The sequence below is a fragment of the Acipenser ruthenus genome, chromosome 22 (genome assembly GCF_902713425.1).
Source record: "Acipenser ruthenus chromosome 22, fAciRut3.2 maternal haplotype, whole genome shotgun sequence".
Classification (NCBI taxonomy): Eukaryota; Metazoa; Chordata; class Actinopteri; order Acipenseriformes; family Acipenseridae; genus Acipenser; species Acipenser ruthenus.
The window spans coordinates 24,620,641-24,634,698 of NC_081210.1; the positions used below are offsets into that span (position 1 = coordinate 24,620,641).

Genomic DNA, 14,058 nt, shown 5'->3' on the forward strand with positions numbered 1-14,058 from the left:
AATCGCTAGACGATGTTCCCACATGCAAATGCACTGCGTCTCTTGATATTCCCCAGATGTCATTTTTTAAATAAGCTTTGGCTGCAATCTTTCACATTTTCCATTAATCTGATCTTCTTACTGTGGTCTTCAGAGATGCTTTACCATAGAAGCACCGTCTGTCTTGACAAACTTCCAAAGACTCAGCTTTACCCAGAGCAGCTAAAAATATACTGGTAAGGCATGTATCACTGTAAAGTGGCATTAGGAGTCCAAACTAAGAATAATGATTGTTTATTTTAAATGGCATACAACTAAAACCATTCGGGTAAGTGCCTACTCATGATGGAGTGATCCACTTTCCAGTGGTCACACAGGAAATTTGATATTCTGAACATTTATCTACAGTAGAGCACTGTATGAACATAAGCATATATATAAGATTTAACCTGTTGTCCATTTTAACCCATTAACACCGATGCCTTTTAAAAGTAGGTTGCTAGGTAGTAATCAAATTGACAATGTTGAAAACCTGCAATTAGGACTTTTGACAGCTTGACAAAATAGTCCAACCTTCCTGTCAGGTCTTTAAAAAAAAATGTTTTGGCATCTCTTTGCTTTGCTTGCAGTACTGTATACATCGTGCTGCACCACAAATGTCACACTGTGTGGCCCTGCCTGATTTTGTGTCACAGCTCAGCACCGTTCACAAGCATCTTTCTAATTTCATTAGAACGCATTCTTCTGGGAGAATCCGATAATTGCTTTTATATCCCTTCGCTTTTGCTTTTAGAGTATTTACATAAAGATGCACTCAGCAGACTGGCATACTGAGAAACAATCAATGCTCTAAACAAAAACAGTTTTAATGGAGTCGTTGTGGGATTGGAGATTAATGGACAGGATGATTTATAGCTTGAAAGTGTGGGGGGGAGGTGGTGGTGGGGGGGGCTGTTTACTCTGATTCTCATGTGATATGAAACCACAACCTTGTTTATGGAACCTTTAAATGAGTTCCTGTCTTTAGATTTGATAAAAGTCACACTATTTGATGACTGCCAGAAATGCCATTCACTCATCTAAAAAAATGAATGAATTGGATTTATTTATGCCCTCAAATGAAGGTGTCACAAAGACGGCTGCAGTGGGTGACGTCAGACCAGAAACAGGAAGTAACACAGACAGACAAAGACGTGGAGTTTTGGTGATCACGCTCAGCATTTAATAATTAAACAGAACAGAAAATAAAAGGTTTGAACACAAAACACAGGACGTGGCACTTGCAGCCAAAATAAATAGACAAACAAAAACGGACAGACACTAACAAACAGGGACGAACAAACACGGTGAGAAACACTTATTATTATTATTATTATTATTATTGTTATTATTATTCTTATTACCTCCTCTCTCTCCCGTTCTTTCGCCCTGAACACCCAACCCCGAGTGAGTGAAAACATGCTGCTTTTATGCAGTTGTACCGGGACTCGATTGCTAATCAATCATTCAATTGGAATCTCGGTACAACTGCATGTGAATTAATTAAGTGTACTCCCGTGACCACACATTACATTTTAACCAGCATGTGAAGTGATTTGTGCCATCCTCGTGCCTAAATAAAAATCTACATTTTTAAATCACTCGTGTTACACTGACCCATTTATATCCCGTGTACCAATGCCTATACACCAACATTTACACACAACACGTAACATATAAACAAACTACCCACAAGGGCGTGGCCACATTCCCACAGAAAGACATAACCGTGGCACGTTATAATCGGCTGTTTTTTTTTCCATAAATTGACCTTTGTTAACAAAATAGTTTTTATTTTTTATTTTTGTAAATAATCTGTAATGTCACAGTAATCTGCAAAGTCAAGACACTCACATTCAATATCAGAAGGTCCTGAGAAGCAGCTGGCATTGGTCCCCCCTGGTTTATTCTATATTCTGTTAAGTAAAATATTGGTTTTATGATCTAATCTTTACTGAAAGAGTTAGTCATTTCGAATGTCAATCTTGACTACATTGCAGTTTTTTTATTAGGATTCTCCATGCAAGCTCAAGCTAGGTTGGAGCTACAGAATAAATGCAGCCTGCTCTTTGCAGAATGTGTACATTCTTCATTGAATGTTCCAAAAAAAGAACATAAAACATACCAGTGTTGAATGTACTATATTCATCTTGAGGTGTCAAACTTGATAAACTACGATGCGTGGAATCTTATTGCTAAATGTGTTATAATAGCTCATCCAGATTTATAACAAATGCTACTGCAGGAATCTGATGAGTAATCAGAAAGTTTAAAATCCTGCTTTTATCAGAACATCAGAAATAAAAAAATAAAATCAGGCAAAAAGTGCTCGGTATTTGTCATTTAACTGATAAGTAATTATTCTTATTGTCCTGCATGGAGGGCCATGTGCCACCATCTTCCCTCACAGTGGTTATCTTGAGTCATCCCAATAATCATAAACTTGTTTGCAGGAACGATGTAGAAAACAATTGAAATGACCACATGGCAGCATGTGCACTGAAAGATTAAAAACTAAAACATTTCGCCTACTGTATGCCTTCATCAGTGTTGTGAGTGCAGTAGTTTCTATGGTGGTGTTAGTGCAATATACTATAGTAAGAATGTGAGCTTGGGCATGCAGAAAGCATGGTAAACTACCGTGTCAATTCACCACTGTATTTATTTCCTATAGAAGAAGGAAAAAGGTCTGGATTATATTTTGTGATATCACTTCCAATGAGTCTCTGCAAGTGCAGTAAGTAAAACAACCTACTGAAGGCTCTCTGCTGCAATCCATTTCTTATACTACTTAATGAACTCTGACAACAATGTTCAATACACCAAACACAATCCACAAAACTGTAGCGCAGGCGAGCTCTGCAGAAATGATTTCATGGATATTAAGCATTCAATTCAACGGGCTGAGATGCCAATTCATTACATATACATTACATAGTCTAGCTGCTGCATTGATCGAGGTACACGTTTACCAGTGATCAGAATAAACTGTGTTCCAGACACTTCATTTATTCCTCTCTACAGGCTTCTGTTTTTGCAACCAAATCCATTGCACAGGTAGTAACTGAAGCCTAAATAATTCCTGCATCCAAATTGACTGCCAAATATAACTATTTCCACATAAAACAATTTGTTTCAAGGTTTCTACTCCTACTACTTCTGTTATTAAACTGAAATAACTGTTCAGGTAAAGATCCACAGCCAACAAAAGCAATATGGTTGTCATTAGGGGTAATACATACTATACAGAAACATCACATCAAAAGTGTGCTAAAAAGCAGTTTTCTAAAGCAGATTTCAATTGAATCAGGTCAAAACGCAGTACAGCGGGCTGAGAGCATACAGTACCATCTTTAGTGATTTAGAACAGGATAGATCCTACTAAAACACTGTTCCATTGTAAATAAAGAAGATAAAGGAAACAATAAACTCAAATCACCTACCTATCCCAAGAAAACACCACCATTTTCCAAAGCTGCAAACATTATTTAATGCATGTACTTAAACAAAATGATATGCTCAAAACTGTGTGCTAAGTTCCTGTAGTAAATATTATTGGAAGATGACAAATGCAGTGGAATTTATAGCCAAAATGGTAGTGCTTTGTATGCAATGTACTGTGACTTTGTCTGGGTTCTTTTAAAATAATAGTTTACATTTAAAAAAAGGTTTCTAATACTGAAGCAGCTTGTCTGTGCTTAAATGGACCCTTCTCTTGATGACATCATTGATTGGCAGCCTGGTTAGGCAGTGTTGATCTGAGTGAAGGGTTTGTGTGGAACATGCAGACTCAGTAAGTATCCTTATTAGGTCTGGGGTCCATTGGATAATACAGAAGGAAGAGTACATCTTGCCATGAAGATACCTCCTGTGGGTAACCATTTATATCCTTAATATAACTCTGATGTATTTGTTTTTACCACACACACATACAGCACCTCCACTGAACTTATTGTCACACACAAACAGAAGTAGGGTTTCATTCTATTTTTCACACTTGTTGGGTTTTTAGAAATAAGTCCAAGTCATCTTGCATTAATAAGCCATTATCCTGAGTTTGCAACACTTCACTGAACCAGGATTAATTACAAAAACTACTATATGGCATCACTTTAAGTTATGCATTTAGAAATCAATTTTTGCAGAAGAAAAATAACTAATTAAGGTACCCTTGGTATCTACACTTGGAATTACCTTCACAAGATACAAAATATTCTGTACACTGCTTGTTTTTCTTCTCTGATTTCATGAATGTAATAGTTGAGAGATATCCTTACTTTAGTTATGAGAACCGTTTAGAAGATAAGTTTCTTAATACATAAATCATATCATTCCTTTAAAGATGCTTACCATTTTCCCACCTGCTCGTCTTTATTCTGGGTGGACTGTGGGATGTTACCTCATCTACTGTATATGGTCCTGGAGAGACACAATCTTGCTGCTCATCAATGGCTAAAGACCAGGAAAAAAAGTTAGTGTTGACCAATTAAGAAAATAATTGGGTCAATTAAGTAATTGAGAACTGCGGACCCTGCAGCTGTCCAGGACCAGGATTGGCCACCACTGATCTATATACTGTACAAAACAGTAATGACTACACATTAACTGAAACAAGAGTTACTCACACTGAACTTATATTCCAAATGGAGATGGGTCTTTTCAGTGCCACAAAGGCACCACTATCTAAAGGGGGGAGGGGGGAAGTTTAGCCTCTAAGCCAATGTAATACGGTCTCTGAGATGCCGCTTGCAAAGATGTGCCATAGTGCCAATAGTAATGGTCACCAACATTAGCTGGAACTGAAGTACAACTGTGAGGTCAATCTTTTTTCTTTTTCTTTTTTGACTCCGCTGCAGATTTTTCCACCTGTAATTGATGTGTAAATCAAATCGTCTGCAGAAAATAAAAAGATCAATGCAAAACAAAAAGAAGAATGCTTACATTTTGCCAAGAAACCAACCCCCCACCCCCCCCAGTGCAGGAATTTGCATTTTAATAGTTAAATTAATCTCGATGTCCTGACAGTACATTCAACATTTACTAAAACATGATGTACTACTTCAAGCCAAGCCTGAACATAGAGCAATTTCCATTTATCAGCTCTGTATTTAAAGCATGGTTGTGCCTGTAATGAACTATGACCTGCATAACTGTTAAACTAATAGCTTCAAATATGAATTCATAACAAGAAAAACATGGATTTTTTCAAGGGAACTAAATAACTCAACAGTAAAATAATGTACCTGTCAGAGTTTGACAACCCCTTTTAAAGATATTTCACTTTTATTAAGATTTAATTCTGTGTGTTTTGCTAAGAGCAAAATGCAGTCACTAGAAACAATTTCCTGATAGTTTTGTTTTAATAATTTCCAAGGTTACGATTGAGTTTTAGGGTTTTCTAGAGGAACTTGCTTACATTGCTATTTTTATTTTTTGAACATGGTAATATAAACATTGCAACTACTGTAGCTCTAGAGAGCAAAGCTTTTGATGCAGGAAGTTGTCACATTATCACATGGTGGCTGTTTTCATCATCTTGTCTTGAATAATTTCTTGTACAGAAGTCTGAAGTACTGAAGTGCAGCTTCCACAGTTACCCTATAGACCTGACTCGGGAGTTGCCATTTACAAAGTGTCCGATACAGTAAATACACAATTTCTTCAGCTCTTTGCATCTACAATCCTGGACCCCTGCCTCTCTTATTCCCAGCACATCTCCACTCTGGCACGCACTTGCCGATTCTTCCTGAGCAACATCCGAAGAATCCGACCCTTCCTCACCAACTATGCTACCCAGCTCCTGGTCCAGGCCCTGGTACTCTCCCGCCTAGACTACTGCAACTCCCTCCTGGCTGGCCTCCCTGCGTCCGCCACCCGTCCGCTCCAGCTCATCCAGAACTCTGCTGCCCGCCTAGTGTTCTCTCTGCCTCGCTTCGCCCACGCTACTCCACTACTCCGCTCGCTCCACTGGCTCCCGATCACCGCTCGCATCCAGTTCAAGACTCTTGTACTAGCCTACAGATGCCTTGACCAGTCTGCACCCAGCTACCTCCAGACCCTCATCTCTCCCTACACCCCCACTCGACCTCTCCGCTCCGCCTGCACTAGAAGACTAGCTCTACCACCGCTACGCTCCCCTGCCTCCAAAGCCCGCTCCTTCTCCACCCTTGCTCCGCAGTGGTGGAATGACCTTCCTACAGATGTCAGGACTGCCCAGTCCCTGACCACATTCCGGCGCCTCCTTAAGACTCACCTCTTCAAAGAGCACCTGTAGAACTCCTCTGTTTGTATCCTGGGACACTATCACCCTTCATGTAAATGTGCTTTATTTTGCTCTTATCAGCCCCTATTTTACTGCATTTAATCCTGTACTTCAGAATACTGTAAGCTGCCAAGTTTTTAACCTGTAGTACTTTGTATCTAATCACATCCTGATGTAACTATCACTATTTAATCATATCCTGATGTAACTATCACTATTACCTGCTGTATTATTGAATTATGGTTTGTCAAACTTGTACTTTACTTGTTTTATTGTATTTCTTGCTCTTATTGTATTACTTGTATTGTAACGCTTGAAATGTTTTTGCTTACGATTGTAAGTCGCCCTGGATAAGGGCGTCTGCTAAGAAATAAATAATAATAATAATAATAATACAATCTTCCATTTCTGATGTCCCCAATCATACTGTGTTTCCAAAGATGCACTTTGCCTTAAAACCCCAGTAACTAATCAATACAGTCAATGATCTGTATAGCGTACATCTTGGTGAAGACAGATACAGAATGCTTTTTTTTTTTTATTAGCACATGGGCAGAGCTGGAGGATGAAGGTGGTTAAACAGACCCATAGTCTTCTAAAAATACAGAACTGACCGGCTCTGCTCAATCTCAAAGTCAAGGGTCGGTGGGCGGGTTGACAGGTAATTTAATACACAAATAGCTACCTGGTCTTTTTCCATAGGTGATTTTCAGTATTCTACACATTGAACAAAAGCAAAGATGAAACACATCTGGAAATAATTCTGTACAGAGAAGGACATGTATGTGTACAATGTACAAATATGTACGTGTACAATGTACAGTAGTCAATCTGAACTAATAATATACAATACATCCACTCCTTATTGTATCTCATATTAGAAGGCGTTATGCTATATACATTACATTATTAATAGTAATATATTGATGTCCATTTAGAAGCCTTTCATCTCTCTGTTTGAAACAATGTTAATCACAGGCACATTGTTAATAAAACTGTCAGTTTCTATTCTCGGTATGAGGTATTTGAGCAATATACTTAATTGCATGCCAGCAGATTATGTATCAATTTGATCTATTCCATTTCCATTCTATGAAACATCAGCTCAGTCAAATTGGCATGGCAAGTTTAAAAGCAAATAGTGCATACAGAATAAAACTGTATTGTCAATATATTGATCTGATATATACTGTGTGTATATATATATATATATATATATATTGTAAAGCCATTATTTTAAATGGCTAATCCATATATATATATATATATATATATATATATATATATATATATATATATATATATATATATATATATATATGGATTAGCCATTTAAAATACATGGCTTTACAATACAGATGGTAAATCTTTACTCTAAATATATTTAAGTTTCATATATAATAAGTTTTTTTTCCCATTCCCAACTACCGCAAGGCAGGGGTACTAATGTATTATGTTTATTGTTTTGGGTTTTTTTGGTATGACAATGTAAATGCCACTACTGTGAAGCTTAGCAATTTTAAGATTAGCAGTCATCTACGTGCGTGAATATGTCTACAGCAGTCAAAATTTGAACGGATGAGAAGATTTGTGAGGTTTTGCGAGTTTATAATTAGGAAGGGGTTTTCAAAGCATTTTTAGATTAAAATTAGTTTCATTTATATAGCGAAGAATTGATCCTGTTATCAGAAAGATCCCAACTTGTTTAACACAGCAGAGCAAAAAAAAAAAGATTTCTAGAAGTGCCAGATGTTATCTTGGAATAACCGTTAAAGCAAGGGCAACTTCTGCCCCTAATGACATGTGCCCAGAAAACGGATCAAGATTATTCATCAGGTTCACATGTGGTGCATACAGGCACTAGCCATAACAAAGTAGGGATCCCTACCTTCCACTAATTAAGCAAATCGATGGTTCTTGCAGGGAACTCACTTTAACCTCAAGATCAAATCACATAAACAGCAAGCATATTTGAGGCTCTTCCAATACCAGATCAACTATTCAGTTGAGTAGCTAGTATCTTATATGTACTTCGAAACAATAACAATCCAATGATCGGCAAAGAAGGGATTTATATCTTACCTCAATCCATTATGTCCCTGCTGTGCGTCAGAGTTCACCTCCTCCTCCCCAGCCTCCACCTGCTTTTGGGCTTCGTCTAACGGGGGAGGGCAGCTATCCTGCCCCCTGCCCATGGCTTCCCTACTGTCAGCCTCTCCACTGATCTAAAGACAAGGCCAAAGGCCAAATAATGTGGTGTAAATGATGTATGAAGTAGTAGTGTTGTCTAGTCTTTAATTAATCTATCACATGAGTTTCCTGACTGAACTACAGAGTGCCAGATGTCGTCAGTGGTTCTACAAAAGATGAATAAATCCTGTTCCCAATAATCGCTGTACACCATGCAATCAATGGTGATATAATGAAATACTATGAAACTGTAGCGTGGAAAAAATGTCATCTACTCCCCAGATGCAAAAACTAAATAGAAACAGATTGAGTCTTGGGTAATGTCATATAAGAAAGCAGTGATAGCTAAAATACAACTGTGGTACCAATCAAAACAGAGTGATTACAGAGGGTTGTTTATTAAAACTGTCATTCATTATTTAACTCATCAGGAGCTGATAATTGTGCCGAATGTTTTCTGCTTCGTTATATTGTCTGCAGTTCATTGTGGGTTAAACTGAGACAACCTAACCAATTCTATGCCTACCCTGGCCTGCAGATAGGTTCTTCTACTCCTAACAAAAGACAAATAAAAAAATCGTGCCATTTGAAAGGATGTGTGCATGCCACTCATTTCACATGACAGGCTTGAAAAGCCCCAGGGTTTCACATTGGAAACTCTAGTGTTATCCTATATCCATCAAAGGCATGCTCCAGATGAATGGGTTGGCTTTGATCTAAGAATCAGTCCAGTTCTTTGAAACTTAAGTATACATTCTAGTTTTGATTGAGCCCCAGGTTTTCCTGGTGAACTCAGTCTAATTCTAAATGAAAGCTTAAGATAAGAGGCATTCCATAGTTTGTTTTTCCTTTTAGTAAAACAACCCCCTATATAGTAAAAGTTGTTTGCTTTTCATGGCTTCTTAACACTCATTATACTCCTTTGCATCGATATACTCAGACTACCTATTATAAGAGCCCTGAGTCTGTTGTTATTTTTGTTTTGTAATTTATAATTCTCTAAATAAAAAAGGTAGACCATAGTTTAAAACTACGAATGCTTTTATTGAAGTACTGCTAAAAAATGCACAAATACAAACCTTATAGATACACTGCATATGATTAATGCACCATTTCAATGCAGCCTTAAAAACCAAATCTGTTACATGGTACAATCTGTTTAGCTGGTTAGAAATGCATAAGAGCCTGGGTGATATGCAGCATTTGGATATACTGACATTTATTTTTGTTGTGCCTGCAACGTACATTTACATATTGGCATTCATGGTGATGCAGTGCATTCTTACATGTTTACACTAACTTATCACAGCTAGATTAGTAGAGAGCTCAAGAGTCAAAACAAGGAATCTGCTAAATCGCTAGACCTGCCATCACCATGGAGACCAGGGTGCCCTGTGACTGGACTCCTCGCAGGGCCAGTTAGTATAGACTCCATATACTATAGAGTTACTTCTCTTCAGTTGGTTACCCGCTTACTTGGCAAATGTGATCAACACATTGACTGAGAGTGAGCAGTGTCTCATACATTTGGGTGTTAAAAGATTTAAGTCACCACATGCAGTTCATTGTAAAACCAATAATACATAACCTGTATAAGTGTGTAACTAGATGCACTGCAGTTGAAAACATTGATATTTATAGTAGTACTGACAATCCCTTCTTGTCTTCTGCCAATTATGTCATTATATTCATGGTCAGTTGGTTTGTATAGTGTGGTTGTAAAACAATGAAGCTTTATGTGGAAATGTAATGAAATGTGTGTATAGTATCTCTTGTGTCTGTTTGACAGTGTTGAGGATGAAGCACTTGAGATGCTGTTTGAAATTAACTTGATGTGAACACTGGCACTACAGAATGTGGCCTGGCTCTAACCAGTTAATACAATAAATATTTAAGAATTCTTTTTAATTTGTATAAGTTTTGATTCAACTAATAATAACATCTATGAATTGACTTCTTGAAAGCTTTAAACAATAAAATTGTCTAAAAAAAATGAACCTGTAGTCATAGACACTTAATGTAAAACGTTATCAAGAGAAAATGTTGTTTAATTAACTGTCACAAGAAATGTAGGTGCGGGTGTACAACTTCCATGTCCCACCTTACTGACAGAAGACAGAAGGCAACTTCACACAGGCAACACAAACCCAGTTTGATTCCATTCCTGTGTTAACAAGGAAATAATCTTGCTAGATACCTTGTATGCTATGAAAGTAAAATATTTTGCACCATAATCAAGTTTAACATTCATATTATTGTATTACTCTAGACACAGGCCGACAAGATACCTGCTGCAGAGTATTAGAGCAGCTGCTCGGCAAAAATGTGTTTTTATAGATGAAGATGTTTTGGTTAACACACTGAGAGTGTCAGCATTCCAAGTTTGTATGCTGAATTGTTCACAGCTGAACTTGCCTTAGAGGTATATAATAATACATATTCATATAGATGCCTTTCTTGTTTTTAGATGTAGAGAAGAATCTGCACTGACTGAAGGGTTATGACTTGGACACATTTAGAATTAGCAAGTATTTACAGTGTAGACACTTAAATGTAATGTGTTAAAGTATTTACTGCAAAATAATTAACTGGTTGAAATCCATCTTGTTTACAAGAGCAATGAAGGGAGGCATCAACAGAGACTAACAGCATGCAAAATAGGATTAGATTAAATTACCTCCCTCACAAATGCAATGCAAATACAGCCCAAATTAAGAATGGAAAACTTTGATCATAGGAGCAGGACTTGTCAATTGTAGTATGACAAGGATTTCATGGGAACTCATGTGGAAGCAAAGAATGATAGGAAACAAATAGACCACACTGACATGAGTCATCCTGGCCAGCAACCCAACACGTCAGTCATTTGACCACCGCATGTGTGGAGCTGCACAGGCACATTGCTCTTCCTGCCATGGTGTTTCAAGTAAATTGATAGGCGAGCGTTTGAGTACATACAAATGTCATATCATAAAAAAAAAATATGACACAAGCAACCAACAGTAAATTAATTCATTGTATTTCCAAGAATGCAATGAATGAATTGCATTTCCAAGAATGAATTTCAGAGATTTTAAGGGTGACATTTTTTGGAGTCACAGTTACATCTGTGTTTGAACAAACACATCATACCTCAATCATGCAACCTTTTCACACTGTACCATGCATGCTTACTGGAAACCGTCTCTGCTGTCACTTGTGATAATGTACTGACTGCAGTATAAATACCTAGACATGCATGCCAATATTTTAATATCTCAATTGTGCAAAATGGTATATGGTAAATGTGCTATTCTCCATGTGTTCTGGCAGTAGGTTCCTATGTTCTAAAAAAGGAATTGGGGCAATGACGTCAAAGTGGCGTGCATTTATGGCACTGAGCAGAGCGCTTTAATGTTTATTTAGGTTTGATTGTTAAGATCCTAGCTGTATTTTTTGAAGTACCTCTTTCTCTCAATAAGCTCTCTAATGATAAAGGTGGACAGTCATCACTGCCCACTTGCAGCGAGGAACTGAATTAATTAAATAGAAAATAGATCACCTAAAAGTAACAAGTAATAAGCTTTATATTTATTAGTTCTCTGAAAGATTGTCATGAATGCAGCAGACACTCATGGTATCTAATATAATTAATACAGGGTGTGTGGTGGTTTTGCATGGGTAACACAAAAATAATCCACACCACGCCAACCATCATATTTTCTGTTTATTGCTCATGAAAAATAACTACTTGCTTTTTTAATGTAGTTTTTAAAATTGAACAGCAGTGGATTGTCCTCTGTGGGTAAAAACTAAGGAGGGGGCAGTGGTTTGCACAAATGGGATATACTAGGTCTAGTTGTATTGTTTTGAATCAATTTGCCCTATGTTTTTTTGTTTGTGATGAGATTTTCATCTCATATGTGCAACGTTGATTTATGCATAATTACACATAACTGTATTTTTCTATCTGCTAACAATGATCACAGTTTGTAATGTTGGTTTGTAAGAATTTGAAAAGATATTGTACTAGAATTATCTGTCTCTTAACAAATGGTTTACGTGGCTTTAGGACTTAGGGAGGAGAGTGCATGTAACAGAAGTAAATAAACAGACTAATTTGGCAAAAGCCTGTCAACATGCAACAAGTAAACGTTACACCGAGGATAAGCAGAAGCTGGAAACAGTCTTGTTGAGAGTAATGCCATCAAAGTATCATGACCAAGTGTGGCGGAGTGTCCCGCCCCTATTTATTATTATTTGTATTTTTGTTTGCGGCGCGGATGAAAGCGCCGTGTCTTTTATTATTATATTTAAAAACCCTGTGAGGATGCATGGCTGATCAGCTACTGATTATTTAACTAGCTGACAGTCATGCATCCTTACCAAACGCGTGCAGACTCTGGCCGAGGGGTAATAAGATAATTAACAACTAGTTAATCCCTCGGCCAGAGTATATAAACCTGCAGCTCTCTGCACTCGGGGTGGAGTGTACAGAGGAGAGTACGGGGAGCGGAGAGAGCAAGCGAAAAAAATAACGACAGTTAAAAACGACTGCTAAACAGTATTTGTTTATTCGTTTGGCCCTTGTGCCTTTTTGTTTTGTGTTTTGTTGTTTTGTTAAAATCATTTGTTTTGTTTATTAAACACGCTGAGTGCCATTGCATTCAGCTTCACCCGCCCATCCACTGTTTTGGTTTCAGTTACTTCCTGGTCCATGACGTCATCACACCTCACCACTCCAAGCCAGCCTTGTGACACCAAGGATGTTTTCTCAATAAACTACATGGCACTTGAGAGACCACCCACTGGATTAAAGAGTAAGTAAGGTACATTTCCCTTGTATCTTTGCAGCTATCCACCAAGGTGCCATATAATGCACATTGATGAATACAACTATGCACACAAAACTTGAATGGTCATGTAGCTGTTTCCCATGCTTATACTATGCATGAACTGTTTCTGCCCTGTTCTTTGCAATGCTTTCCCATAGTTTGCAGTGATTCAACCGTGCTTTTAATGGTCCTTTCTACTACTTATCACGTTTTATGGAATATCTGACTATGCTTTTCTTCATATTTGAAAAAAACTGAGCATTGCTTTGTTTAAAGATATTAGCTTTAAAATCTATTAATATATATATTAAGATATGGTAAATTAAAAGTAAGGTTATATCATAACAAAGAGAGAGCGTGCTGCTGGGACTTGTGGGAAACTGGAGAAAAGTGTGGAGGAATTATAACAATTATGCCATAAACAACAAGCAGATTTGGATGACTCATTGTGCATTGTGTTTACTGCAGCATCTGCCCCCCCCCCCCCCCAAAAAAAAAACATTTGTTAAATTGGGTCCAAAGAAAACAAACAGATAATTACAATATGTTCAGGAAAGGCTTGTGAAAGTATAAAAAATAAATACTGTATAAGATCAATGTTAAAGAGAAAAGAGTCCATTTTGCTAGTAAACAGTACAGGAAGGTTAATGTCAATGTCATTAATCCCCAAACTGCGTGATCCACGAGGTTCAATGCACTTTTCATATTACTTACGTCTTATAAAGGTTTATTGCCCCATAACATGGTAAAAGCATAGCATAGTGTTATAAAATA

At 37.4% G+C, this 14,058-nt stretch overlaps 1 long non-coding RNA gene across 1 annotated transcript in view; it reads left to right on the forward strand.

The window, feature by feature from the left end:
• Positions 1–13,249, forward strand: part of LOC131699460 (uncharacterized) — a 55,225-nt gene extending 41,976 nt beyond the window's left edge. Inside the window, exon 4 of the long non-coding RNA XR_009308151.1 lies at positions 13,153–13,249. This is a non-coding gene — a long non-coding RNA (uncharacterized LOC131699460). The remainder of the gene's footprint in view (positions 1–13,152) is intronic.
• The last annotated feature ends 809 nt before the right edge of the window (positions 13,250–14,058 follow it).